General features: G+C 42.7%; 1 protein-coding gene across 3 annotated transcripts in view; it reads left to right on the forward strand.

Annotated features, from left to right (window-relative positions):
* Positions 1-15,951, forward strand: part of PDZD2 (PDZ domain containing 2) — a 458,739-nt gene that overhangs the window by 181,181 nt on the left and 261,607 nt on the right. The window contains exon 1 of one of the 3 annotated variants that reach the window (XM_070743496.1): positions 3,462-3,685. The exons of the other annotated variants lie outside the window; for them this stretch is intronic. The gene's annotated coding sequence lies outside the window, so the exon portion shown is untranslated. Of the gene's footprint in view, positions 1-3,461; positions 3,686-15,951 lie in introns of those variants that run through there. 3 annotated transcript variants of the gene reach the window in all.

Here is a 15,951-nt window from a genome sequence, read left to right on the forward strand (position 1 = left end):
GCCGATGGAGGGCTTGGGGACCCCTGGGTTAAGGCATCAGCCTAGAAACCTGGAGACAGTGAGTTATAGTTCCACCTTAGGCATGAAAGCTGCTTGGGTGACTTTAGCCCGATCTCCAAGAGATGGTGAGTTCTATTCCCCCCTTCAGTTTGAAAGCCAGACGGGTTTCAGTTTTATTAAATTTATAAGTCACCCAACTCCTTACGGACTCTGGCCAGTGTACAATGATTAAAAATGATTAAAATCCCAGTACAAAAACAATTAGCACTTCTGGGTGCTTTAGCTCAACTGCCCTAGGGCTACCGGCAAAGCCATGTTTTTAAGGCTTTCTGGAAGGTCAGGAGGGTGGGGGTGGTGAGGCTTTCCAGTGGTAATTGGTTCCAAAGAGCCGGGGCTGCCACAGAGAAGGCCCCCCCCAGGGCCCTGCCAGTTGCCACTGTTTTGGCAGATGCAACCTGGAGAAGGCCAACCCTGTAGGCTCCAATTGGCCTCTGGGAAGTGTGAGGCAGAAGAAAGTCCCAAAAATAATCTGGTCCTAACTTAAGCCCAAATGAGGACCCGGATTGTGGGGGCAATATGCTGGCTCTGTTAAAAAGTGCTAGTGCTAACATGTTGGAAGCCGTCCTGAGTCTAAGGAGAAGGGCGGCATAAAAAAAATTGAATGAATGAATGAACGAATGAATGAATGTAGGGCTTTATAAGTGATAACCAACACCTTAAATTGCATCTGGAGACCGATTGGTAGTCAGTGAAGCAGTGAAGTGCAGGGTGACCTTTGGGCCAGTGACCCTCTCTCAGCCCAACCCATGTCACAAGGTTGTTGTTTTGGGGTAAATAGAAGGAGGAAGGAAAATATTCTGACACAACAATCAACCAGTAGAACAGTTTGCCTTCAGATGTTATGGGAGCTTCATCACTGGGGGCTTTCAAGAAATGATTGGACTGACATTTGTCAAAAATAATGTAGGGTCTCCTTCTTGGGTGGTGGGGATGACCTACAAGGTCCCTTTTAACTCTGTTAATCTGTATGTTAATCTATATCGCCACAATGCACAAAAGATATTGAGACTCTAGAAAAAGTGCAGAGAAGAGCGACAAAGATGATTAGGGGACTGGAGGCTAAAACATATGAAGAATGGTTGCAGGAACTGGACATGGCTAGTTTAATGAAGAGAAGGACCAGGGGAGACATGATAGCAGTGTTCCAATATCTCAGGGGTTGCCACAAAGAAGAGGAAGTCAACCTATTCTCCAAAGCACCTGACAACAAGAAGCAGTGGGTGGAAACTAAACAAGGAGAGAAGCAACTTAGAACTAAGGAGAAATTTCTTGACAGTTAGAACAATTAATCAGCTTGCCTCCAGAAGTTGTGAATGCTCCAATACTGGAAGTTTTTAAGAAGATGTTGGATAACCATTTGCCTGAAGTAGTATAGGGTTTCCTGCCCAAGCAGGGGGTTGGACTAGAAGACCTCAGAGGTCCCTTCCAACTCTGTAGTTGTTATTATTGTTGTTATTGTATCTTTCTATCCAGAGCCTTGAGTTACGTAAAAAAAAAAAAAAAAAAAAAAAGGCGGGAGAAAAATCATCAAAACCATAAGTTTTACCTTCCGCAGTCCTCTCTATTTGGGGATTTGGTTCCCTCCAGGCCAAAAATCCAATTATTAGGAGTTAGGAAAGCGCTAATAATAACAATAACAATAACAACAACAACAACAATTTATTAGATTTGTATGCCGCCCCTCTCGGAGGACTGGGGCGGCTCACAATATACTGTATGACAAATCCAATAATTGACTAAAAACTCTCGGCTTCCTTTGGGCGAGGAGGACCTTCTCCTGGCCCAGAGATCTCACAGCCCTTGAAAAAGTGGCGGGAGAGCCGCCTTTTGCCAGCCCCCACATGCAGGGGGGCCGTGAGGTAAAAAAAAAAAATCTCAAGGCGGCAAAAGCGTCGCCGCTTCTTGCGTCAGGCGGGAAACCCGGCGGAGGAGCGCTCGTAAGCAGCTTAGCTGCCTGGGCCGCGCTTCTTAATCGCTTTGCAGCGGGGGCGGGGGGGGGCGGGAAGATGGAGTAAAAGAAAAAAAGGACTGAGCCCCTCCCCCGGGGGAAACGGATCCTGCCGGGTGAAGTTAGCCGAAGCGGCGAAAAGGGGGGCGGGAACTGCGCGCAGAGGAAGGTGGAAAGGAAATGCTTGAGCGGTGCGGTCAGATCAGACCCTGTCACTCAGCCCAGCTGGGCTATTGGAGGGGGGGGGGAGATCTCCTTTGACCCTCGCATTCCAGCCCCCCCCCCCCTTTTTCCTTGCCCCACAGCCTTCTTCGAGGTTAGGATCCCAGCCGCCACCCAAGAAGATTGCGGGATAGCTGTAGTAAGGGGTGCGCTGATCTTTTTGGCGCTGACATATTCCTTTCCTTCCTTCCGTCCCTTTTTCTTTCTTTTTCTCCCCCTCCTTCCTTTCTTCCTTTTTTCTTTCTTTTTCTCCTTCCTTCCTTTTTTCTTTCTTTTCCTTCCTCCCTTCCTTCCTTGCTGTTTTCTTTCTTTTTTCTCCTCCCTCCTTCCTTCCTTCTTTTTTTCTATCTTTTTTCTTTCTTTCTTTCTTTCCTCCTTCCCTCCTTTTTTCTTTCTTTTTCTCCTCCCTCCCTCTCTCCTCCCTTCCTTTTTTCTTTTTCTCCTTCCTTCCTTCCTTTTTTCTTTTTTCTCCTTTCTCCCTTTCTCCCTCCCTCCCTCCTTTCTTCCTTCTTTTTTTCTATCTTTTTATCTTTCCTTTCTCCCTCCCTCCCTTCCTCCTTTCTGCCCCCCCCCACTCTAAAATGTTCCTCCGCTTGACAGCAGAGCAGTGGAGGATCTGCTTATTCCCCTCCCTGGCGGGGTTTGTTTTGAAGGGCCGGACTCTTCTCGTGGTGGCTGCTTCAATGACCCAGAAATAGGTGAGATAGATCTCCACCTGTCCGGTGAAGCCCCTCTCGAGCTTGTGCCCGCAGAGGGCTGCCAATCTCTCCGGGGTGGTGGAGAGTAGGAGGAGATTGAGGGGGGGGGGGCGTGTTTGCTGCTTTGACAGCTGAGCGCCTTGCAAACTGACAGAGCGGCGTCAGAAAAAGCCTGGCGATCTATTTGTTTTCCTTTTTGCCAGAAGCATCAAGGAGGAGGAGGAGGAGGAGGAGGAGGGAAAAACACGCCTTCAGCCTTCGGGAAACTCAATGAAGCAGCTTCAGAAACCTTTACTTCGCCCCACTCCTCCCTAAGGATAAACAAACCCATTGGGGGGGGGGAGTTTCCACACACCCCCAGCAGAAGCCAAGCCAGCAGCAGCAGCAGCAAGCGGCACCAGCTGCTGAATTCTGCTCCTTGAGTATTTAAGTGTCCCCCTCTTTCTCCCTCTCCCACTCGCTCCCTTCTTCTCCCTCCTTCTCTCCCTCCTTCTCTCCTCCTCCTCCTCCTCTCTCTCTCCCTTCTTCTCCCTCCATCCCTCCTCCTCCTCCTTCTCTCTCTCTCTCTCTGTCTCCCCCCCTCTCTGTGCCAGCCAGCGATTAAAGTAATTAATAGACTTAACAGGATTCTAAGCCACCCGCTCACCGATTAACCCAGCGATGCCAGCTGCTCCTTAAAGAAATTCCACAGGAAGCGAGGCTTTCAAAGAGGAGGAGGAGGAAAAACCTCCAGGGGGATCTAAAAAAAGGAGAAGAGGTAAGAGTAACGGTGAAAGTCTTAGAGAAATGGGCAAGTCATTTGGTCGCTTCTGCGTAAAAGGGAACTGGGAAGCTAAAACAGAAAAATTAAAAAGTTATGTAACTAGAATGACAGCTCCCTCACCAGTGGTGCTTTCCTCGGAAAGGTTCAACCCTGGGGAAATAGATAATACTCAGTCCTTTCGTTATGGCTAGGGGTGGTTTATGGCTGTGGGGAAATGTCCGGTTTGCACACTTCTTTTATCAGAATGCTGCTGGAAATGACTTTCGTGGGTGAAATCGTGCCGGAGCTGTGTGTCGGAGCGACGGTGTGTTTTGCTTTGGTTGTGGCTTTGCAAGGAACGCCTTTTTTGATCAGATCGGGTCTGTTTTGATTAAATTGAGAAGATGCATCAGAACTTGTGTATTGCTCCCCAGTGTCAGGGGCACAGCGCAGCACTGTGATAGCAGCCTGAAGGAAAATCAGGGATTTGGGAGAAATTGGATGCTGGAATCCTCAATAAATCAGAACAAGCACCGCTTGGGGAATCCCTCCATGTCCCTTGCTGGTTTTAAATTTTCAAGAATGCAAATCTGGACAGATTGAGACGGTGAATCCAAAGAGGTGAACATTTCACTAGAACGTTTTATGTTGGCGATCAGCAATTATTTTACAAAAAGTTGTCTATGCTGATGCCCAAGTATTCACCAGATGGTTCTTATCACACATGGAACTTAATAGTAATAGTGATAAAATTTAGTGCAGAAAGTAAGACTTACCTTGTTGTGTGTGCTTGTGGGTTTATATGGGTGTATTCTACAGAATGAAATGGCTGGAGACTGATCCCGTAGAAAGAGGAGATTTCTATCCAGTGCTTCAATTAGTGTGAATTTTGCTACAAAATGTGAAGACTATATTTTTATAGATAACTTTGAGATTATTATTATTATTATTATTATTATTACTACTACTATTACTATTATTATTATTATTATTATTATTATTATTATTATTATTATTTATTAGACTTGTATGCTTCCCCTCTCCGAGGACCCGTAGTGGCTCACAACATGCAATACAAAACAATATGTATACAAATCTAATAGTTAAAACAGTAAGCTAAAAATCCCATTATGTTAAAAAAACAGTCAGTCTACTCAATCACATCCACACATAACTGCAGTTTGCAGGGGATTGGATTGATTAAAATAAACTTCATAAGCCTGCTTGCTATTTGTGCCGTGTTTTGGTTTGGCTTTGGCTCACGGTGAGACCACAAGAGGGAGTGGGTGGGCAGAAGAATTGTGTATGAAACAAATACAAGAAAGTTCTCACTTAACAAACATTTGCTTAGTGACTGTTCAAAGTTACAACAGTGCTGAAAAAGAATTGAATAGAAGTCTTTCTTGGCCAGGTATGATTGGACACACAAAGAATTTGTCTTTGGTGCAGATGCTCTCAGTGTACACACAAAAAGGATACATTTGACAAGAATCGCGAGGGACTACACTTAGTGATTGTCAAGCAATCAGGAAACAAACACTATCCTATTCATATAAATCATAAGGATACAAGCAACAAGTTGCAGTGATACAGTCATAAGTGGGAGGAGATGATAGGAACGATGAGAAGACTAATAGTAATAACTGTAAAAACATAATATGGCTTTTGTTGAAACTAAACATAAGAATTCCATATTTACAGCAGCACGAAGCTTAAAACTTCAGCCTGATGATGGTGAATGTGATTTCACCGAAACGTTGCATAGACACTCAAAACATTACACGGGCCAAAACCCGAACTCAGAACAATCTATAAACATAAGAATATATATACAAAGCAAAAAGGCTCTACATAAAGCCGAAAGAAAAACTGTTGGTCCCAAACGCCGTAGAATAACATAAGAGATATTACAAATAGCTGTCAAGAGCAAAGGGTGTGTGTGTGTGTGTGTGGTTATATGTTTCTGTTTCTTTTTTCTTTTCTTATCTGTCCTTTCTGTTTCTATTGTGTAAGACATTTGTCCCACTTAAGACATTGTACCATACAAGATTAATGTAAGTAAGTATGAAACAGATGCTAAAGATTGTTTACTTTATTAAATGTATATATTTTCAATTTAAAAAAATTAAAAAAAGAAAGAGAAGACTAATAGTAATAGTGCAGCTTTAGTGAATAGTTTGACAGTGGTGAGGGAATTATTTGTTTAGCAGAGTGATGGCATTTGGGGAAAAAAACTATTCTTATGTCTAGTTGTTTTAGTGTACAGTGCTCTATAGCGACGTATTGACGGTAGGAGTTGAAACAATTTAAGTCCAGGATGCGAGGGGTCAGTAAATATTTTCATGGCCCTCTTTTTGACGCGTGCAGTATACAGGTCCTCAATGCTGAACTAAAGTCTACCAAGAAGACCCTTGCATTGGTCTTTGGAGATTCAAGATGTTGTAGGATGTAGAGAGACTTACGACTAGTGTTGTACTTAAGGACATTGTAGTGTCTCTGTGGTCACAGAATTGCAGTTTGGATGCTTGACAGCTGTCACACATTTCTGACTGTCACAGCACCCTGGAGTCACATGATTATTATTTCTGACCTTTTCACTAGCTTCCCAAATGCAAAGTCAATGGGGAAGCCAGCAGGAGGTCACGAGTCTTCGGAGAGGGGCGGCATACAAATCTAATAAACTATAAACTATAACTATAACTAAGTAACAGTCATGTGATATTTCACTTAATGACCATAACTGAGGCTGCTGGAACTGCTTTCGCTAAAGAGGGCAGTCATGTGATATTTTGCTTAACAGAATTGCCAGCCCCAGTTAGGACTACAGTAGTACCTCTAGATACGAGTTGAATTCGTTCCAGAATGGAGCTCGTATGTTGATCAGCTCGTATCTGGAACAAATGGCTTTAGACTTTGTTTCCCCCCGTGGAGATAACCAGAAGCAAGGATTCTTGCGCCACCTAGTGGAAGCTCGGCTCGTATCCCGAATTTGAGCTCAGGTCTGGAACAGAAATTTCGCTCCCATCGTTGCTCGTATCTTGGAATACTTGCATGTGGAGCAGCTCGTATCTAGAGGTACTACTGTATTAAGCAAGGATTATCATGAACTGGGAGAGCCAATGGTAATAGGCATAGCAACTCAGTCAGCCAACGGGAGACGCCTCTGAGTCTGTGCAGCAAATTGAAACTGGAACTTAAGCTTAGGGCTGGGCGTGGCTCAGTCCCCACTCTGCTCTCTCCCCACTCTGTACTCTTTCACTCTGAACTCTGCTGAAATGAAACTAACTGTTCTCTCCTGTCTGCAACTGCTTGAAGAAGAATCTGCTAATGGTATTGTAAATTCATCTCTCTGTTGTGAGCCGCCCCGAGTCTTCGGAGAGGGGCGGCATACAAATCTAATAAATTATTATTATTATTATTATTATTATTATTATTATTATTATTATTACTACTACTACGTTTATAAAGAAGTTTATGAATTCAGCGGAATCAGTGATCTGTATGTGCTTCTGGTTTTGATTTTTGCAACAAAATTTAATACTATTTGTAAGTAAAATATTTTTAAAAAATTGTGAAATGTTCTTGTATTCAAAAAGTATTCTTACTGTTAAGAGCAGCATTTTGCCAAATCAGTTTCACGTCTTGGAGTTCTATTTTCGGAATGATGTTAGCAGCTCTACAGTTCAAGTTATTAGTATGCATGCTGCTGCTTTAAATAAACAAATGCATAAATAAAGTATGACGGGATGACCTCAGAGCTGTTTAGCATCTACAGTATCTCTGTGATGGACAGTAGCGTCTCCTTAAATACATGCGTGTCAAGAATTCTCTTTATAAAAGATGATAAACTGGGAAGCTGCGTGAAGCTTGCTCATTCTGCCTCTTTCCAAATTTATTGAAGTATGAAGGCCAGAAATCCTGATACCATCCTGGATAACTTAATGGGGGAGTTCATATTTTACCTACAGACTCAGTCTCTGGTAGCAAGGATAGAAAGATTTTTGCTGGACACTGGGTGGGGCGGGGAGTTGCTGACATCAGTTGATTGGACAATGCAAAGATATTTGATGAAAAAGGTTTCCTGTCATTCCTGGGTAGAGTTACACAGTCAGAAAGACCTGTCCTATCTTGAAACTGGACGGGCGTTCAGGCAAAAGCATCCTCCCAGATGTACAGATTACAAAATAAGAGAGCTGGAAGGGACCGTGGAGGTCTTCGAATCCAACCTCTTACAAAGCAGGAAACAGAAACATAGAAACATAGAAGACTGACGGCAGAAAAAGACCTCATGGTCCATCTAGTCTGCCCTTATACTATTTTCTGTATTTTATCTTAGAATGGATATATGTTTATCCCAGGCATGTCTAAATTCAGTTACTGTGGATTTATCTACCACCTCTGCTGGAAGTTTGTTCCAAGGATCTACTACTCTTTCAGTAAAATAATATTTTCTCATGTTGCTTTTGATCTTTCCCCCAACTAACTTCAGATTGTGTCCCCTTGTTCTTGTGTTTACTTTCCTATTAAAAACACTTCCCTCCTGGACCTTATTTAACCCTTTAATATATTTAAATGTTTCAATCATGTCCCCCCTTTTCCTTCTGTCCTCCAGACTATACAGATTGAGTTCATTAAGTCTTTCCTTAATGGGGAAACTTTACCAGGACAGTAGCAGGTACCTACCGGTATGGTCAACGCCATGGTACCGGTAGTGAAAATTGATCTGTGCATGCAACTCTGCGTCTCTAGTGTGTGTGTGTGTGTGCATGTCTGAGCGAGATTTTGCTTCTACACATGTACAGCAAGCAAAACCTTGTGGGGGGATGCACGCATGCATGAGATTTTGGCTGTTTTTTGCTTCTGCGCATGCACAGAGGAAAAAAAGGTTCACCATCACTACCCTATGAGATTTTTCTTCCTGCCTATGTGCAAAAGCAAAATTTCACTCAGACGTGAACGTGCGTGTTGGAGCTGTGGAGCTGCACGTGCAGGAGCGACAATCCCCGCTTGTACCTGGAGTGTCAAATTTGAGAGCTGCATCAAGGTCGTGTTTGACCTCGTGGCCAGCTTGATGTCACTCTGTGGCTCCCTGAGCGCTCTGCAAGGAAAACAGGCTCCCAATCTCTGGTTTTTAGCTGGGATGGCCTCCTGCAACCCTCAGCCATCGAAAACAGAGATCAGGAGGGCCTCCTTTTTTGGCTGGCAGAGGCATTGCAGGTCAATTCTTCGCTGTTTCCAGGGCAGCCTTGCAGGCCAGATCTAAGCACCCCACTGTTGAATCTGACATGTGGGCCTTGAGTTTAAGCCCATTGCGGACAAATGGCTATCCAATCTTTTCTTAAAAACCTCCAATTCTTCTCTGACTTGAGCTTTGGTGCTAGTGGTTACTGTCATATGGAAACATAGAAGATTGACGGCAGAAAAAGACCTCATGGTCCATCTCGTCTGCCATTATACTATTTCCTGTATTTCATCTTAGGATGGATATATGTTTATCCCAGGCATGTTTAAATTCAGTTATTGTGGATTTGCCAACCACATCTGCTGGAAGTTTGTTCCAAGCATTTGCTACTCTTTCGGTAAAGTAATATTTTCTCACGTTGCTTCTGATCTTTCCCCCAACTAATATCCCTTCTTTTCTATAGTTGATCTGTAGACATTTGTATCTCTATAAAGTGAACCTTCCCAGCAATATGCCAACACTTTAACTTTTCTTTATCCAAGCTTAGCCTTATCCAAACTGTCTCACCATTATAAAGGGTTAATCATAACGCGTTTGGAATCCATAGCCCCCATGGCACCAGTTTGGGAAAGGCGGCTGCATTCAGTCAACCTCAAGAAGAACACTCTGTCCAAAAATGCTTGTAACCTAATTTTACCGTGTCATTCCTACCAACAATGCCTGCAGTAAGGAAAATGTATGAATAAACCATAGAACCGGTGTTCATTGGTTTGATGTTACCTTAGGCACTTGGCACAGAGTGTAAAACCTGGTTCAGCCAAAATCATCATAGTCCAAGTAATAAACAGGAACATAAGAAGTGGCTTGGGTCATATAACAAGCTAAGTTATGTTGAGTTTTGTTCATTTTAGATTTACTATGTTTGTGAATCCACCCAACCATTGAGGCTTGTATGCCCACTGCAATTTATTTATTCATGTATTCAAGCTGCTGTTAAAACAGTGGCTTACTGGATCACTGAATTAGATTACTAAGCTATTTAATTTTGAAAAGACAGGCCACTGGTATAGTAGCATCCTGAAAAATGGCAATGGCTCAATACTTTGTTTTTTGTCAAGAGAGTGGCATATGTTAAAAGGAGTCAAGCTCAAGTCAAAATTGATTTTATTTACAGCTTCTTTTTCCACTTGGTACCCTCTTGATCTATTTCAGTGACCATAATTCTCAGATATAATTTTTATTATGCAGGCTAGGAGTTATGGAAGATGAAACCTAAGTCACCCAGAAGGTACCAAGTTGACAATAGTGATCCAGCTTTAAATACACTGCTCAAAAAAAAGAAGAAGAGAACATTCAAAGAACACATCCTAGATCTGAATGAATGAATGAAATATTTTCATTGGATACTTTGTTCTGTATTATTACTTACTACAATATAAGAAATACAAACGTAATCATTGACAGACGGCTATTATTTAGTCAGGCAATTACAGTTATAAGTCACAACAGTTTTAAAGCAGGACATGTGAGCAAACAATTTTTTTTATGCCTGCTACATCATTGTGAGACACTGTAAATGTCCATAAATGCAGGCTGTTTGCCGAGCACCCAAAATGCACTCAACGTAACTGGGGTTAGGGGACATTGGAACTTCAGAACCATAAGTAACTTTGAACAGTGGCTAAGAGACCAGTCATAATATTAAGGATTTTCTATGACTTCCACCTAATAGAGTTTTTATGCAAATCCTGAAGAAGAAGCAATATTTTTAAGGCAAGATTCCAAAGAGGTTTAGTCTATTCCTAAATAGAAAAGTTAATCACACTTATTTTGGAGTCACTGATGTCAACAGCACCGAAACTAGGAAACGGTCATAGTCTAAATAAATACTTTCACAGAATGCTCGATTAAAATGGGAAACGGTCCAAGAGTTGGATCCCAGAATAACTATACTTAGAACCAGTTCTGAAGTTGTCCCAAGGACTGAAATATGGGATGCTGTTAATGCTAGTAATTCAGAAAATCCTTCATTGGTGCACTGAGCACGCTCTCCATGCTGCTGTGCAACAATTGTCACTTTGGCACCAGACGAATGAGGGTCTTTAATCTGCTCCCTTGTCTGTCGGGCTGAAATCTGAGCACAGCATAAACTGCGGGGCTCACAAATTGCCTGTAATTAAAGATGATCAATGAATGCTTCACTTCCACTCCATTTACTGCTAAGCTCAACACAGTTCTAAGATGGAGAGGGAGGCAGGAAGAAGACCATCATTATTCTTGGATCAACTGAAAGGAGTTACAAATAGTTTCCCATGGTCCTTGTTGCACCCCACCTTCGACCACAGAAAGGGCTGATTTAAAAGATGTCCCACCCCAAATTCGACATCAGATTGCTGCTGAACAAATGTGGAGATTCTACACCTTTAAAACCATTTGTAGCATTGGCAAAACTTATTTTTAAAATTTGCACATGCTAACACTTGCTTTTTATGTTGCTTTTCAATTTTCTGGTCCATTTAAGGAGCACAACTAGCCAATCTCAGTCTATCTCAAAAAGCTAAACAGGATCACGCTTGGCTAGTACTTGGACAAAGAACCACCAGGAAATGACAGAACTGTAGACAAGATTGAAAAGTTAACGAATCTCCTAAAAGAGGACAATAGTGAACAACTTCCATATTGTTGCAAAGAACTGTACAGACTTTTCTACAATACAGTGATACCTCTACCTAAGAACGTTTCTACTTATGAACTTTTCTAGATAAGAACCGGGTGTTCAAGATTTTTTTGCCTCTTCTCAAGAACCATTTTCCACTTACAAACACGAGCCTCCGAAACTGTAACCGGAAAAGGCAGGGAGAAGCCTCCATGGGGCCTCACTAGGAGTCTCCTGGGAGGAAACAGGGCCGTAAAAGGCAGAAAGAGGGCTCTGTGGGGCCTCTCTAGGAATCTCCTGGGAGGAAACAGGGCCAGAAAAGGCAGGGAGAAGGCTCTGTGGGGCCTCTCTAGTAATCTCCTGGGAGGAAACAAGGCCTCCACTTTCCCTGTGGTTTCCCCAATGACACACATTATTTGATTTTAAATTGATTCCTATGGGAAAATTGCTTCTTCTTACAAACTTTTCTACTTAAGAACCTGGTCATGGAATGAATTAAGTTTGTAAGTAGAGGTACCACTGTACTTTGATTTTGACCTTTCTGCTATTTTAAGACAGCCAATTAGACTTTTAAATCGTGAATTAGCATATTGTGCCAATCCATCCCATTGGTTTACTCACTTCATCTGGTATACGATTTAAGGTCTATTACCATCAACTATCTTAAGAGGGAAAATGCAAAAAGAGACAGTAAAACTTTAGAGGGGTTTGAACCCCTGGCATTCTTCAGATACATTATGATTGTATTCCTGCTGTTTAGGGATATTTCAAATTTCACATCTGAAAGAGTAATATGTGGAGTAAAGGCTGGGTTAGATCGTTTTGTTTAAATGAGAATCACAGCTGGATAATTAAATTACAATGACAGACAGGAAAGGGTTCTTGGATTTCTAAGTTTGATATACAGTGATACCTTGTCTTACAAACTTAATTGGTTCCGGGACGAGGTTCTTAAGGTGTAAAGTTTGTAAGACGAAACAATGTTTCCCATAGGAATCAATGGAAAAGTGATTAATGCGTGCAAGCCCAAAATTCACCCCTTTTGCCAGCCGAAGCACCCGTTTTTGCGCTGCTGGGTTTCCCCTGAGGCTGCCCTCCATGGAAAACCCCACCTCCGGACTTCTGTGTTTTTGCAAAGCTGCAGGGGAATCCCAGCAGGGGAATCCCAGCATCGCAAAAACGAGCACTTTGCTGGCAATGGAAGTTTGGAGGTGGGGTTTCCCAGTGAAGGGAGCATCACAGAAATCGCAGCATCGCAAAAACACTGAAGTCCTCGAAACCCCACCTCCGGACCTCTGTGTTTTTGCGATGCTCCGATTTCACTGAGGCTCCCCTCGCTGGGAAACTCCACCCCCAGTCTTCCATTGCCAGCGAAGCCCCCGTTTTTGTGCTGCTGGGATTCTCCTGCTGGGATTCCCCTGTAGCATCACAAAAACACGGAAGTCGAGAAGTGGGGTTTCCCATGGAGGGGAGCCTCAGGGAAATCCCAGCAGTGCAAAAACGGGTGCTCCGCTGGCAACGGAAGTCCAAAGGTGGGGCATCCCAGTGGCAGCGGTGAGTTTGTAAGGTGAAAATAGTTTGTAAGAAGAGGCAAAAAAATCTTAAACCCTGGGTTTGTATCTCGAAAAGTTTGTATGACGAGGCGTTTGTAAGACGAGGCATCACTGTACAGTATTATCAGCCATTTATGTTTGTTTATCTAAGTGACATTAACTTGATAAAGGAGTGAAAGAAAAAGGGAATATATTCCTGAAATATATTCAATATCTATATTAATAATAATAACAATTTATACAAATCTAATAAATTATTATTATTAATATAGATATTGAATATATTTAGAATACCCCAGTAAAATACTATAGCATAATTATATTAATTGATTTTTAATCATCAATACCAAATTACTATTGTACACTGCTTTATTGTCGCTGTTAGCCGCCCCGAGTCTCTGGAGAGGGGCGGCATACAAATCCAATAAATAAATAAATAAATAATTAGACTTCAAACCTCTTGAGATCCTTAAAGATTTATTGGGATAAAAATAGCTCAATATAAAAAAATATATGTAGCACAGGGTGAAGCCATAGAGTCCTTGATGCTTTCTAAACTTTTCGCTTGCAGAGGTTTCATTACTCAACTACGTATCAACATCATCATTATCATCATCATCATCATATAACACCATCATCAAGGTAGACCAGGTTTGTTGTGCTTATTTAGATTCTCAGAGCTTGAGAGTTGATTGATAATCTTAAGGTTCTCCCAAATAATTAAGAGAAGAAAAATTCAAATATTTATTATTTATTAATTGGACTTCCTTGCCGCTCCTCTCTGAGGACTCGGGGCGGCTCACAACATATAATAAACAATATACAGTATCTTGGATCTAATTAATAATTTAAAATCTAATTCCCCCCCCCCATCCATTAAAAACAGTCGTGCCATTCATTCAGCATTCTCTCAGCATATTCATTGGCCAGGGGGCAAAAAAATTTATGGCGGCATAAATGAGTCTTAAGACTCTTGTGGAAGGCGAGGAGCGTGGAGGGAGTACAAATCTCTGGGGGGAGCTGATTTCAGAGGGCTGGGGCCCCCACAGAGAAGGTTCTCCCCCTAGGTCCTGCCAAAGGACACTGTCCAGTTGACGGGACCTGGAGAAGGCCAACTCTGTGGGACCTAACCGGTCATTGGGATTCATGCGGTAGAAGGCAGTCCCACAGTTATTCTGGCCCGATGCCATGTAGGGCTTTATAGGTCATCACCAACATTTTGAATTCTGTCCGGAAACCAATTGGCAGCCAGTGCAGCCCGCGGAGTATTGGAGAGATATGTACGTATCTGGGCAAGCCAATGACAATTTGCAGAATGCAGAATATGATTGTTATGTTCATCCAACTGCATCCCCACGAAGATGAAGAGAACAAATTTAACTCAAACTCAACTGTACAGTTTTCTAGACAATAGTAACGAAATGATTTCCCACTGTTGTCTCTTTGGATTTATTGTTAGAACCTGAATGGAAAGGAACTTGAATACAGCTCCTCCAAAGAATATAGCTCTAGTATTGTCAACCTTCCCAGGTAGAATAGACAGGCAACTGGACCAGATGAGCTAATTTTACATTAACTGAATCTTGCAAACCTGAAAGTACAGTGGTACCTCTACTTAAGAATGCGTCTACTTAAGAACTTTCCTAGATAAGAACCAGGTGTTCACAATTTTTTTTGCCTCTTCTTAAGAACCATTTTCTACTTATGAACCTGAGCCCGGAAAAATTTCCCAGGAAATTTGAGAGCGGCACGAAGGCCCGGCCAGTTTCCTGCCATTCCCCCTTTAATCCCTCACACTTCCTCCCATACACCTGGCGTGAGGTTGCCTCCCGGAGCATCTGGGCGCGGAGAGGCAAAAGGGGGTGCTTCGCCCCGCCTGAATAAACTTGGCTTCAGCCAAACCGAGGAGTCACCACAGTGAAGGAAAGGTGCCGGCTACAAAGCGAGTGAGCGAGAGGAGAGGGGAGCCCTTCAGCATGGGAAGGAAGAGGAAGCAGGTAGCAGCAGCAGCAGCAGCCGCCTTTTGGTCAAAGGAGCGTGAGGTTCCCCCTTCTCGCCCGCCTGGGTTTCTCTCTGGTGCAGTGTATGGGAGGTAGCTTCATGCTGGGTGTATGGGAGGCGCGTGCTCCTCCTCGCCACCTCAGAGTCAGTGTTCCCTCTAATTTTTTTTTGGGGTGGGCGGAAAAGTATAGTGTCTGAGCGGCAGTCCCTTTGGGACTGGGCGGCACAGAAATAATAAACAAACAAACAAACAAACAAACAAACAAACAAATAAAAAACCCACCCTGTTTTGCCTCAGAATTTCAAAATAAAATACTGTACTGTGTGTCTATAACAGTGAGCTCATAATAGGGCAACTCTATCAATATCAAAATGCCACTTAAATAGTTGAGCTAGTTTCAAACTAGATTTTGATTTTCTTTCTCTCTTCTTTACTCCCATTCTTTTTCTTTCTCTTTTCCTTCCTCTCTTTTTTCTATCCGTTTCTCTCTCTTCCTCTCTTCCTCTCTCTCTCCTTCCCTCTCACTCTTTCCCTCTCGGCTTCAGGGCAGGTTTGGAAAACTCTTGAGTTGAGGATGATTTTTAAGTGAGCGATTGCTCACTGCTCAGCTTAGAGGGAACTATGCTCAGAGTCCCTCTCTTTTTTTTTTTAACCCTAAAAGTTTTGGATTTTTTTGATTCCCCTCACCTCACCTTCTTCCTTCAGCAGCGACTGTCCTCCTCTTCTTCCTCCTCCTCCTCCCACCCAAATTCCAAACTTTTATTTCTTTCCTAATAGGTTTGCACGCATTATTTGCTTTAACATTGATTCCTATGGGAAAAATTGCTTCTACTTACAAACTTTTCTACTTAAGAACCTGGTCACGGAACGAATCAAGTTCTTAAGTAG

This window comes from Erythrolamprus reginae, chromosome 2 (assembly GCF_031021105.1).
Source record: "Erythrolamprus reginae isolate rEryReg1 chromosome 2, rEryReg1.hap1, whole genome shotgun sequence".
In the NCBI taxonomy this organism is placed as follows: Eukaryota; Metazoa; Chordata; class Lepidosauria; order Squamata; family Dipsadidae; genus Erythrolamprus; species Erythrolamprus reginae.